The 14,101-nt window shown below is 38.6% G+C and overlaps 1 protein-coding gene across 1 annotated transcript in view; it reads right to left on the bottom strand.

Annotated features, from left to right (window-relative positions):
- Positions 1-13,274, bottom strand: part of LOC123511126 — a 115,220-nt gene extending 101,946 nt beyond the window's left edge. The window contains exons 1-2 of the mRNA XM_045266748.1: positions 13,187-13,274; positions 12,037-12,816 (exon numbers count right to left, since the gene is read on the bottom strand). The gene's annotated coding sequence lies outside the window, so the exon portion shown is untranslated. The remainder of the gene's footprint in view (positions 1-12,036; positions 12,817-13,186) is intronic.
- Between the last annotated feature and the right edge of the window lie 827 nt (positions 13,275-14,101).

Raw genomic sequence — 14,101 nt, 5'->3', positions numbered from 1 at the left:
AAAAAGTGTTTCTGATGAAAGGGATGATGAATTAGAGGAAAAAATAATGATGAAAAAGGAAGTAGTACTTCTCAATACTTACTCTGTAATTGGGCTATCAATCATAATATCAGTCATGCTGTAATGAAAGATTTTTCCTGTGTCTTGAGAGGCCATTATGATTCTAATCTGCCTGGTGATCCTCGTACATTATTCAGAACTCCTGAGAGCATTTCCTATAAAATAGATAAATCATGTGGTGGAGAGTATTACCACTTTGGACTAGAGAATGCTCTTCACCAATTCTTGGACTTGGCTTCAGAAGCAGTCATATCTAATCTTCCATTTATTTTTTTCTTTACAACTTAATTTTGATGAATGCCCCCAACAAAAGTTCCAATAAATGATTTTGCCCACTCATTCAGTTTTGTGATGGGACAAAAGCACTATCTGATGTACATGTAGTAGGTATTTTTATGGAGAATGTAAACCAAAAAATACTCGAGATTTATTTGAAGAAATTCATTACAGATTTACAGAAGATTCAGAATGGGTACATGTTTCAAGAGAGTGAATTTATTTTATTAAAATCAATTGAATTATATGTGATGCTCCTGCAAAACAGTTCTTCAAATGCATTGTTTCTCATAATGCATATATACTCAGGATATGAACACTGTACACAGCATGGTAAATATCTGAAAATTATGACTCTTTCAGAAGTAGGTGCAACATTGGGAGTTGATTATGATTTCATTAGACAAAATTATTGTAATCATCGTAAAGGCTATTTCACACCAGAGACGATGCACATGATGCACGAAAGTCAGGCTGATTTGGTTGCTATAGGTATGTTCACACTGGGTGGAGGCTGGTTGACGATAGTTCTTGAAGCAGAGGAGAAGGAGGTGGAGGTAGAGGAGTTATTAATGTTATCTTCAGCTTTTAGTAATAAGAAGAAAAGGAATTGGGTATATCAAGCAAATATGAAACGACTGGAATGTGGTGAATATCATCATCTTACTTAAGAGTTAGAAATAGATGAGGGAAATTTAGATAGTATTTCACACTGACTACAGCTCAGTTCTCTTAAGTTCTATCATTCAATGAACAAGATATTAAGAAGTAAGGCACCAACTATAGGACATCCATCAGTTCACGGTGAAGGACAGTGAGTGAGTGAGGGAGAGTTGTGGAGTCAGGTCAGAGCAGTCAAAAAAAAGGTATGCCTCTGGAGATAAAAGCACAAAGATGGGAGTGGAGGAATTTTCAAAAGTGCAGAAGTAACAGGTATAGAAAGATGACATTTTAAATTCATACCTCCGCACCTGAGACAGGTGCAGGAAGGCGAAATTTTGAGTCGGTACTTCCACACCCAAGATTTTTAAGGATAGAAAAAAAAATAAATAAATAAAGACAACAAACAGTCTGGATTCCGTAGCATTACTTTCAACAGTTTTTGGTAGTCTGTGCTACCAGGCATATTTTTCCACCACTTGAGTGATGTCACTCATTCAGTTCTAAGCAAAATTCCCTGCCTGCTACAGGTATGCCTGGCTAGACCTCTTCAAGAGGTACAACACCCCTCTCCCTAGCTCTGCTGCTGTGGAGAGGCTGTTCAGCTCTGCAGGAGACACCATGCAGGTGAAGAGATCCAGCCTCAGTAACGTAAATTTCAAATAGCTGGTGTTTGTGAGGGGCAACATGGACCTTCTGGACTACAAGGAGGTGCAGCAGCAGCACAAGGAGAAGGAGGAGCAGGACTTATAGACTATGTTTAATGAACATGTCAAAAAAAAAGTCCAAAGTGTATGTGAACGTCTGGTTAACTCACTTGTAATTCTATTGTAATTTTCAACTTGTGAATCGTTTAAAACTGCCATCTGTGATAGATAGTAAACTGAATCAGCAACATATCTTTCTATATCCCCATGTCTTTTCTTCTTTTGAATGAGACAAACTGGAAGTTTCTGTGCTGTGTGTGTGTTGAGATATGGTAATTATATGAGTGTATAAGTAGTTACTGAACTTAAGGTGGTGGAGAGCGTACATACATGTAAAAATAATAATAATAATAATAATAATAATAATAATAATAATAATAATTGATAATAAAAATAATAGTAATGATAATAATAATAAGTTACAAAGACTTCCAGTTACTGTTAACCATACATACATTACAATGATTACATTCAGACATAATCCCTATTTCATCATATATATATATATATATATATATATATATATATATATATATATATATATATATATATATATATATATATATATATATATGGAGCTCTGATGTATTATTGCCTTGTATTTTGTTTTATTTTTTATGGTGCAGACTAGATTTTTCAGGCGCGCTTTAATAGTTTTAAGTACGGTAGCGGAAGTGAGGTACTGGACCGAGGGAAAAAATTTTAAGGCACATCCACACTAGTCGCATATCCTTGTATCGTAGCATCATTGCATATCACCTTTAGGCACGGAAGTAAAGGTGCAGACTCTCTGTGTTTTGATGGTGTGTGAAGAGTGAAGATTGAAATTTTACAGGCAGACCTGGATAAGATTTGGGAGTGGAGCAAGAGGTGGCAAATGGAATTTAATCTGAGCAAAAGTCATGTGATGGAGATGGGAAAGAGTGGAAGACGGCCAAGAGGGTCATATAAGACGGGTGAAGAAGTAGTGTTGAAAAAGGTGGAAAAGGAAAAGGATTTGGGAGTGATAATACAAGACCATGGGCAGTTTGAGGCTCATATTGATAAGATGTTTGGAGAAACGTATAATTTGATAAAAAATATTGGATTAACCTTCCATTATATGGATAAAGATATGATGAAGAAATTAATTAGTATGGTAATTAGACCAAGATTGGAATATGCTGGAGTGGTTTGGTCCCCTTATAAAAGAAGCATATAAGGAAGTTGGAGAGATTGCAGAGAATGGCAACAAAAATGGTTCTGGAATTGGCAGAAATGACCTATGAGGAGAGATTAAAAGAAATGAATTTGCCTACCTTGGAACAAAGAAGAGAAAGAGGAGATTTAATACAGGTTTATAAACTGTTGAATGGACTGGATGAAGTGGATAATGAGCAAATGATGTTGAGAGAGGAAAACTTAAGTAGAACTACAAGATCGCATAGTAAAAAGATAGCCAAGGGAATATGCTTGAAGGATGTGAAAAAATATAGTTTCCCACAAAGATGTGTGGAGGTGTGGAATGGTTTGAGTGAGGAGGTGGTGTCAGCAAGGAGTGTGCATAGTTTTAAAGGAAAGTTGGATGTGTGTAGATATGGAGACGGGGCCACACGAGTATGATACCCAGGCCCTGTAAAATTACAACTAGGTGAATACAACTAGGTGAATACACACACACACACACACACACACACACACACACAAACACACACACACACACACACACACACACACACACACACACACACACACACATACAAGATAGGAAATAAAGACATAAAAACCAGTCATGAAGAAAAGACCTTGGGGTGACAATTACCAATGACCTATCGCCAGAGAGACATATAAACAAAATAATTGGAGAAGTATTGAACTTATTGAGGAACATAAGAGTGGCGTTAGATATTTAGATGAAGAAATGATGAAGAAAATAATTACTGCAATGATAAGACCGAGGCTTGAATATGCAACAATACAGTGGGCTCGAACTTAAAGAAACACATAAGGAAACTAGAGAAAGTACAGAGGGCTGCAACAAAAATGGTGCCTGACTTAAGAGATTTGACTTATGAAGACAGACTGAAAAGAATGCAACTTCCGACCCTGGAAAACAGAAGAGAAAGGGAGACCTGATAGCAATATACAGAGTGATGATTGGCATGGAAAAATGGATAGGGAAGATCTGTGTATGTGGAATGAAAGAATGTCGAGAGGGCATGGGAAAAACTAAAATGGCCACTTATAGGAGAGATGTGAAAAATATAGCTTCCCTCATAGAAGGGTGGAAGCATGGAATAGTTTAGACGTGGAAGTGGTCAGAAGGAATATTCATGATTTTAAGAAAAAGCTGGACATTAATAGATATGGAGGCGGGACAACACGAGCATAGCTCTTTTCCCGTATGTTACAATTAGGTAAATACAATTAGGTAAATACACACACACAAGATCTCTGTGGAAGAAGAAGACCTATATGCTGAGGTAGAAGAAAGTGTGAGATTGGGAGCTTTTGAGGAAGGCAAGAATAGACCATTAAAATTGAAATTAAAGTCTCAGGTGGCAGCAGAGGCCTTGTTGAGGAGGGCTTGGAAGCTTAAGGACTGAGGAAACCAAAACAATTTGCATAAGAAGAAATATGTCACAAGATGAGAGAATGAAAATGAAGGAGCTAGTATCTGAAGTGAAAGAGAGGAATGACGAAAGAACAGAGGAGGAAAAGATCAATTTTTTTTTTGGAGGATGAGAAATGGGAGGCTAAAGAAGTGGTGAATAAAACAGACGGAATAGGCATTACATGGAAGAATGAGACTAGGAATGGAATAAAAGTGACTTGCACGAACATAGATGGATTTTTGTCTAAGAGGCTAGAATGTATGGATTACCTAAGAAATAACGAACCAGACATAATGTGTGTAGTGGAAACAAAGCTAAGGCCTGAAATAAAGCTAGACTGGTTTGTTGTAAAACACTACAAAGTATGGAGAAATGATAGAAAAAATAAAGGAGGTGGTGGTATAATGGTTTTTACTAAGGAAGATCTGATAGTGAAGGAGGTGAATTATAGTAAGAGAAATGAGGAAGTGATAAGTATGCTTATAACAGATGGCAAGAGGGACATTAATATTATAACAGTATACATACCACCCAGAACCAGTGCTTGGGAATATGAACAGTACCAAATGGTGATGAGAAATACTCTAGACAGAATGAAGCAAGAACTCATCAGAAAGGATAGAGTGATGATAGTTGGAGACTTTAATTGCAAAGAAATAGTGTGGGAAGACTACGAAGTGGTGAATGGTGGTGAGTGGGCAGAAGAATTGTTAAAGGTAGCAACAAATAACTTGATGACACAGTGGGTGAGATCACCAACAAGGTGCAGGGGACAAGATGTTGCAGCAAGGTTGGATTTGGTATTTACCAGGGGAATCTCTCTAAAAGAGGAAATTGAACATGAAAGTCCCTTGGGGAAAAGCGATCATGATGTCCTAAGCTTTGAGCTGGATACAGAATTAAGCACGAATAAGATTGTGGAACACAAGGAGGAAAAATTAAATTATACTAGGGCAAATTATAACCATATAAGGGAGTTCTTTAATGAAATTGACTGGTTCGTGGTATACCAGGAAAGAGATATGCAATTGAAATACGATAAATTTATGGATTTGTATAACTCTGCTGTGAAAAGTTTGTGCCATATTACAGAAAGGGGACTTTAAATGATAAACAGTGGTTTAATAGAAATTGTGAAGAAACAAAAAAGAACAAAGAAAAGGCATGGAAGAAACTTCAGAAAAACAGTGATGTATTATCAAGGGAAGCTACAAAACAGCAAGGAGTAGATATGTTGAAGTAAGAAGAACAGCACAGAAGGAATATGAACAGAGGGTGGTGGAAAACTGTGATAGTGACCCAAAATGTTTTACAAATTCATAAATGGAAAACTAAATAAAAGGGAGGCAATAGAAAAGGTAAAAACAGGGAAGAAGTATATGAAGATGCTGGAGATAGCTGAAATTTTGAACGACAACTTTTGCAAAGTGTTTACAAAGGAGGAGCATTTTATGGGAGGAAGGCCTACGGAAATAAAGCAAATGCAGGACATCATGGTTACTAAGGAAGATGTAAGGAAAATTATAAGCAATCTGGATATTAATAAATCAATGGGGCCTGATGGCATATCTGGGAGGTTGCTAAATGAATGTAAGGATCAATTGTTGAACCCCATATTTGATATTGTGGAAACCTCCATACGAACAGGATTAGTCCCGAAAGAGTGGAAAAGAGCTGACATTGTGCCTATATATAAGAATGGTAGTAGAATGGAACCGCTAAATTATAGACCAGTATCGTTGACTAGTATATTGTGCAAGGTATGTGAAGAAGTAATTAAAGCTAAGTGGAGTGAGTATCTAGAAAGTGAAAACATTCTGAGTGAAAGACAGTTTGGTTTCAGAAAAGGAAGATCGTGTGTATCCAATTTATTATGTTTTTATTCAAGAGTGACTGACATACTACAACATAGAGAGGGATGGGTGGATGCTATCTACCTGGACTTGAGAAAGGCCTTTGATAAAGTACCACACAATAGACTGATGTGGAAACTAAAGATGACTGGAGGAGTAAATGATAAACTAGCAAAATGGATGGAAAATTACTTAATGGGAAGAGAAATGAGAACAGTGGTGAGAGGAAGGAAGTCCGAGTGGAAGAAGGTAACCAGTGGAGTTCCACAAGGGTCAGTGCTGGGTCCCATCATGTTTTTATTTATGTTAATGATATGCCAGTAGGAATTGACAGTTATATGAACATGTTTGCGGACGATACTAAAATTATGAGGAGAGTAAAGAATGTGGAAGATTGTAACAAGTTACAGGAAGATCTTGATAAAATATATGAGTGGAGTAAAGAGTGGCAGATGGAATTTAATATAGACAAGACCCATGTTATGAAAATGGGAAGAAGTAGATACAGACCAAACTGGGATTACAGGCTGGGTGATGAGAAAATTAAAGAGACCAATGAGGAGAAAGACTTAGGAGTAACCGTGCAAAACACTTTGTCACCGGAGAAACACATTAACAAGATTTTTTTGAAAACATACAACATGCTTCAAAATATTGGCCTTGCATTCCACTACCTAGATGAAGGAATGATGAAGAAGATATTATGTACCTTAATAAGACCCCAGCTAGAATATGCAGCATGTGTCTGGTCACCGCATATGAAGAAAAATGTGAAGAAGGTAGAAAGGGTACAAAGGCTGGCAACAAGGATGGTACCAGGACTCAGGGAGTTAGACTATGAGGAAAGACTGAGGAAGCTGGGGCTGACCACATTAGAAGAGAGAAGAACAAGAGGAGACATGATAACTATGTATAAATTGGTGAACAAGATTGACATACTGGATAGAGAGTTGATAAAGGTGACCACAAGTAATCATATCCGAGGACATGGAAAAAAGCTAATAAAGGACATCTGTCTAAATGACGTGAGAAAATACAGTTTCCCGCATCGTAGCATTGATAAGTGGAATAAACTGAACAGTCATGTCGTTGATGCGGTGTGTGTCAATCAGATGAAAGAGAGATATGACAGGAATGGACAAAGAGACAGGACACAGAGAGCTTAGCTCGGGCCCTGTAATACACAAATAGGTAAATACACCTCTCTCTCTCTCTCTCTCTCTCTCTCTCTCTCTCTCTCTCTCTCTCTCTCTCTCTCATGGAAGAAAATCACTATTTATTTATTGTATTCCTACATCATTGTGTTCCTTAGCTGTGTATTATACAGGAGAGATGGTAGAACTGTGGGAGGGAGAGGAGAATATGAGTAGGTGAAGAGAGGGAAGCGTAAAAATTTTACTCTGATTTTGCAGTTCTGGTTCTGATGAAGAAGGTAGTAGACACCTATCAAAAAATGGTAATTTACTCCCAGTGAATAGTACTAGTTCTAATCTGGACCGGTCTTAGTCTGCCCAATTCTGGGCTGGATCAGTTCAGAGGGTGCTGTGAATTTACCATCAAAGCTAACTGTGAACTTGCTAAACATATCCCTTTGTGTCTCACAACTCACAGGGGCAGTCACAGCCTGCCCTCTAAAGACAACTCTCCTCTTAACACAAAACTACAAGTAGCTACTTACAGCACACACCCTTCACGTGAAATTAAAAGTGGCAATTCCCAACCCAGCCTTGGAGTCCCCTTCTGGGGAGGGGACCATAAATGTCCCCAAGTTGGACTGCTCTCTTCATTACATCACAAAATGTTTTGACACCTCCTTCAATTTTTTTTTTCATTAACTTCTGCAACAGTCACTGGCTTAGATATAATTTTCAATCTGTAGAACATCACCTCTCCTCTTCTAAACCCCAGCTTCTTTTCCTCACTAAAACACAGGTGTCTGAGGCAACTGAGAGTAACCCGTTTTCGGTTCCCTCCTACATTCTCTATCCTTATTTTTATTCCAAAGCTGTATGTTCCACAACAACTTGACTTTCTCTTGTGCCCATGCTCTTGAATCTTCCAAGTTTTTCACCATCTGGCTTTGACTCAAAAGTCACTTTCTAACTAAATTTATATGTGCTGTCTATGTACTCCTCTGACTATTGTAAATTCTTTGACTATTTAGCTTCTAATGTGGAGCATATTCTGTCCCTCTATCCTTTTGCAGAGACCTCCATCCTTGGAGATTTCAATGTTCACCACTGGCTTTGGCTTTCCTTTCCCCTCACTGACCATCTTGGTGAACTAGCCTTAAAATTTGCTATCCTCCATGACCTAGAGCGACGGATGCAACACCGTACTTGTATTCCTGACCATCTTGGAAATATACCCAACATTCTTGACCTCTTTCTTACCTCTAATCCTTCTGATTATGCTGTTACCCTCTCTTCTCTGTTGGTCTCTTCCTATCACAATTTTATATCAGTATCCTGTCCTATTTATCCAATCCCTCCTCAAGATTTCTCCAAGGCAGAGATGCTTCTAGCATTTTGCCTTTGCCATTTGGGGGATCTGAGGAGGTAATATGCTACTTTTCCACGGAATGATTACTCTTTCCGTGTCAGGAACGTTGAATGCATAGCAGAGGTGATAGTGTCTGCATGGGCGTATCTACGGGGCGGCTACTTGGGGTCAAGCCCGAATGTTTTCCCAAGAACCCTTGATCTGATCTGGGGTCTGAGGAAAATAGTAGTCTGAGTGCAATGTGCAGTACTGGAGTTTACCAGAGAGAGGCACCATGCACGGAAAAGCAGCCTGAGTAGCCTGCCTGCGGGGTTGCCAGACTGATTTTGCTGATCGTAGGTACCAGACTACATGAAGAAAACGTAGAAAATCTTAACAAAACGTACCAACATCTAAATTCTATGTAATTATATGGAACATAATTATTTTCTTACCTCTGGTTAAACCTGTAAATCCTCTTTTCCCCCTGAGTGTCTTTCCAACACACACACACACACACACACACACACACACACTGCTGGTCTAAACCCTTGGAAGGCTTATGGGCCTCATGGGGTCTCTTTTATCGTTCTCAAAAACTTTGCCTCCGTGCTTGCACCTTGCCTGGCCAAACTCTTTCAACTTTGTCTATCGACTTCTACCTTTCCTTCTTGTTGAAAGTTTGCCTACATTCAACCTGTTCTTAAAAAAGGGTGACTGGTCTAATCCCTCAAACTACTGCCCTATAAAATTAATCTCTTGCTTGTCTAAAGTTTTTTTTAATCTATCCTCAATTGGAAGATTCTCAAACATCTGTCTCTTCAGAATTCTCTATCTGATTGTAAGTATGGCTTCCCTCAGGCTCACTCTACTGGTGATCTGGCTTTCCTTACTAATTCTAGGTCACCTCTTTTAAAGATTTTGGTGAAACTTTTGTTGTCGCATTAGACATATCATAAGGTTTTGATAGAGTCTGGCACAAAGCTTTAATCTCAAAATTACCCTCCTACGACTTCTACCCAATTTTTTCTGCAACTTTATCTCAAGTTTTCTCTCCGAATGTTCTATAGCAGTCGTGGTAGACGGCCACTGCTCTTCTAAATTTGTTAACAGTGGTGTTCCTCAGGGTTATCTCCAATCACCCACTCTCTTCCTATTATTCATTAATGACCATCTTAACCAAACTTCTTGCCCAATTCACTCCTATGCTGATGATATCACCCTACATCTTTCCACGTCTTTTCAGAAACGACCAACCCTACAGGAAGTCAACAGATGATGTAGGGACGCCTCAGAACGCCTGACTTCTGATCTTTCTAAGATTTATGGTTGAAACAGAGAAAACTTATTAGGATTCAATGGTTCAAAAACTCAGTTCCTCCAACCATCAAATGAACATAACCTTCCAGACAACTATTCCGTCTTCTTCAACGACACTCAACTGTGCCTCTCTTCTATACTGAATACCCTCGGCCTGCCCTTAACTAATAATCTAAACTGGAAATTTCATATCTCAACTCTTGCTAAAACAGCTTCTATGAAATTAGGCGCTCTGAGGCGTCTCTGCCAGTTTTTCTCACTCCCCAACTGCTCTGTACAAAGCCATCCTTAGCCCATGTATGGAGTACTTTTCATTTGTTTGGGGGGTTCCACTCACACAGCTCCTTTCTCTGGTAAACGCTGGAACTCTCTGTTTGTGTTTGTATTTCCAACTTCCTATGGCTTGATTTAATTCAAGAGGGAGGTTTCAAGACATTTTTTTCTGTCTTTTGGCTAGCTATGAAGCTATCACTCTAAGGAGAATGGCCACTGAGAAGGCCTTTTTTCTTTATTTTTATATTGCCCTTGGTCAGTCCTCACCTCTTTCATAAAAAAAAAAGGTCCCCTTTCACACGAGCCAGCAAGTGTTGGAGACCGGTGTCCGAAACTTGTTGCCTCATAAAGTTTTCAATGGAGTTTTCCAATCAACGTCACCGCGGATGCCCGGTTGTGACACCAGATGGAGACACTGAGTGGCAATATTTTTCAGTGTTCGACCAGATTTTGGGAGTTGTTATATTGATATTTCTATCTCCCTCCCCACCCCCCACACAAAAAATATTCAGATTAATCTTATTTTCAAACATCAAATCTAAAGATTTTAGTGTGTCCTAAGGTATCAAATGACCAAAACTAATAAAGTTAGCATGCTGACAAAGCTAAATGGTAAGGCAATCGAGTGTATTTTTTTCTTTTTTCTCTTTTTCTTCTACCAGTCTGCAATTTGTACCATTTTCTGTTTCTTCTCTGGTCATCAAAAGATAGAGAAGCCCCTCCTTTGACGTCATTCATTCTTTTGACTGATTAGCATGAGAACTTAAAAGGAATGCTACGAGTCGGTGTCGTGGTCACTGATTATTTGCAGTTGCTGGATCCTTTAACAAGAGACAACATTTTTGCCTCATTGTTCACTATATTTTCATGTATGTTTATTCATTTTCTCTATCTCTTTCATCTTCAACTCTCCCTTATTTTTTTTTTTATTATCACAGTATACTTCCCCTTCTGTGCTATTGACCGAAGCCGGATTCACTTTCACCCAGCACGTCACTACACGGACCTCCTTACCCACCCACACGTGCACACACACACACACACACACACACACACACAGTTGTGTGTGTGTGTGTGTGTATATATATATATATATATATATATATATATATATATATATATAGAGAGAGAGAGAGAGAGAGAGAGAGAGAGAGAGAGAGAGAGAGAGAGAGTCCCGTGGTACAGTGCGCTTTGGTAAGAGTTCTTAACCGCACGGATTGCAATTCACTGTCCGAGGTTGGAAAGGGCATCCATTCGAGGTAAGGGTTCCCATATCCCAAAAGCAAAGTCCTCCTGCTGACTCCTCTGTCAGGAGGTACCGTCCCGGACGTAAAAGCTAGAAAAAAAAAAAAAAAAAAATATATATATATATATATATATATATATATATATATATATATATATATATATATATTCCACAGCGGTGCTCCTGACTCGGTTTTATTTCTAATAGGCTGAACTGATCCATGCTGTCTGATTTTCATCATGACTGTTTTGTTTTGTTTGTTTTTGTTTTTTTTTGTTTGATTCTGACAGAGTCACACTGCAATTATTGCTATAGCTAGGATACCGAATTTGTACCTTGCTTCCTTGCCTGGCCAAACTTATCTTTCCCCATCTGTCACCTTTTCCTTTTTGTTGACTGTTTACTTACGAGTACTTAGGTCTCAAACTACACATCTTTGTTTAAATAATGGTTATAGCTTATTAGGAACTAATGGGGCTGAAAAAAAAAAATCTATTTTCATTACTACCTACTTGTTGACTGTTTATTCTTTTGCATTGTGTATGATATGAGTGGTGAAGACTTACTTGATTTACACTGTGGCTTCTCCGGTGATATGTTTTTCCTGGTTTATGGTGTTGTCTCTTATTCCATTACAAATAATGGATTATGTGGTAGTAGTGAATACCAAAATTGTTAGTAAGGACAAGTGAAGAAGGGAGCATTATCTGAGATGAGAAAGTGAAACACGAACGAAGTAGTAGAAAATACAAGTTTAAGTGAAGAAACTGACTGACTGACTGCACTAGGTAAAATGCGACGAGTTTTTTTTTTTTTTTTTATGCAGTGTAGTTAGAAGTATAAAAACTAACTTTTAAAACCTTGAATACTCAGATGATGGATGCCAGTGAAGATTGATTGAAGAGATGGATTCAGCTTAGATAGCTTATGGGACATGAAATAGAATGATGATGAGAAAGCTTCATGACAGTCAGGTATTAGTTATGTTGAAGAAAAAATTGTGAACAATTGTATAAAATGGTAAGGATCGTTAGCTAAGGCCGGTAGGAAAGTGTTAGTAAGGTATGGCAGAGTTCTAGAGGGTGGTTAAGAGTGTGGAAAGAATTCTAGTAACAATACTGAAAAGCACTGAACGATACCGACTTCAAAGAGGAACTGGAGAGAGAGAGGCGGAAGATGGGACGGGGACGAGTGAGCTTTCACCAGATATCCCCCCGCCCCTCCACCAATGGCCCGCTTCCACCGCTCCTCCCTTCTCCCGCACAAACACTCTAAAGACGACTGTATTTCGTAGATGAACTCTTGTGTTGCAGTAGTTTCGATGTCACATCAGACAATGGTGATATCTGTTCAATGTAAGAGTGTTAAGTGATCCATGATAACGGTATTGTGAATTGGGTAGATTATAATTAGTAATGGGTCATATATGTAGACAAAGATTGTGAGGGCAATAGCCAAAAAATATACATATGTATATGGTGAGACTCTTTCTGTCTGATAGATTCGTCACCCTCCTTGAGGGGGGGGCCTGTGACGCGGGCCTTTGCTACCTCATTGGTGGCCCACTGGTGAATATATGATGAGAAAAATAGAGCTGTTATCGTATTGCTTACTGATTAGTTGTTGCGTTGAGACTGTCCTTAAGCAAAGAAAGATAATAGCAGTCACAAATTGCTGGTGTCAATTGTATGACTGGTACAACTATGGAAAAATTACCTTGAGGTCTGGACAGGGCGTTTTCCCACACTCCCAAGAGATGATCCAGGGTGGGAGGAAAGGATGTTGTGGTTGGTATTCCCCGGACTGACTTTCACCTGTGACATCATAATGATATGTTCTTACATTGTCACAATTATTCTTCACTCTCTTTGACTTATCAGAGAGAGAGAGAGAGAGGGGGGAGAGGATAATTCTTTATGTACATGGTATTTCGAAAGAGAAAATAGAAATCTTTAAAGAAGACTTTCTCCCTTTCGGCGCAAACCTGCAGGGTTTCCGGCACTGAGACACCATCTCACATGGCTGTCACCGCCACAAACATCACGACTACCATAAAAAAAAAAAAAAAACTAACCATCATACTCTGAAAACTGTATCGTTTTTCTTTTAAATTATGTTCATATTTATGGTGATATATTTGTTCCTTGCTAACAGGAGAGAGAGAGAGAGAGAGAGAGAGAGAGAGAGAGAGAGAGAGAATGATCTGTAACAGTGGTTCTCAAATTGTTTAGCGGAACCCTAGGATGTTATTGTGATGTTGTAAGGGTTCCGCGGCATAACTTTATATACCTTTAACAAAAGGATACTTTTAATTTATCAATATCAACAGGAATGGATAAAATTAAATTTGAAAAGGATGAATTCATTTGCATTTTAGCGGAGAGAGAGAGAGAGAGAGAGAGAGAGAGAGAGAGAGAGAGAGAGTTTCACCTACATCAGATGGGAAGATTTTAACAATATTGATTAAGGGGATCTTATTGGGGGTTGCGCCGAATACTAGGAAGTGCACAAAATTTTGAGAACCACTGGTTAAATGAACAACTGATAGACGAACGAACGTACATGCACTCTGCCTTTAACTTTATATAAGAACTAAGGTGGGAAAGTCGAATTACGAAATACGAGTTCCAT

This window comes from Portunus trituberculatus, chromosome 31 (genome assembly GCF_017591435.1).
Source record: "Portunus trituberculatus isolate SZX2019 chromosome 31, ASM1759143v1, whole genome shotgun sequence".
NCBI lineage: Eukaryota > Metazoa > Arthropoda > Malacostraca > Decapoda > Portunidae > Portunus > Portunus trituberculatus.
The sequence above is the reverse complement of the archived record's forward strand: the minus strand, read 5'-3'. Positions and strand labels throughout refer to the sequence as shown.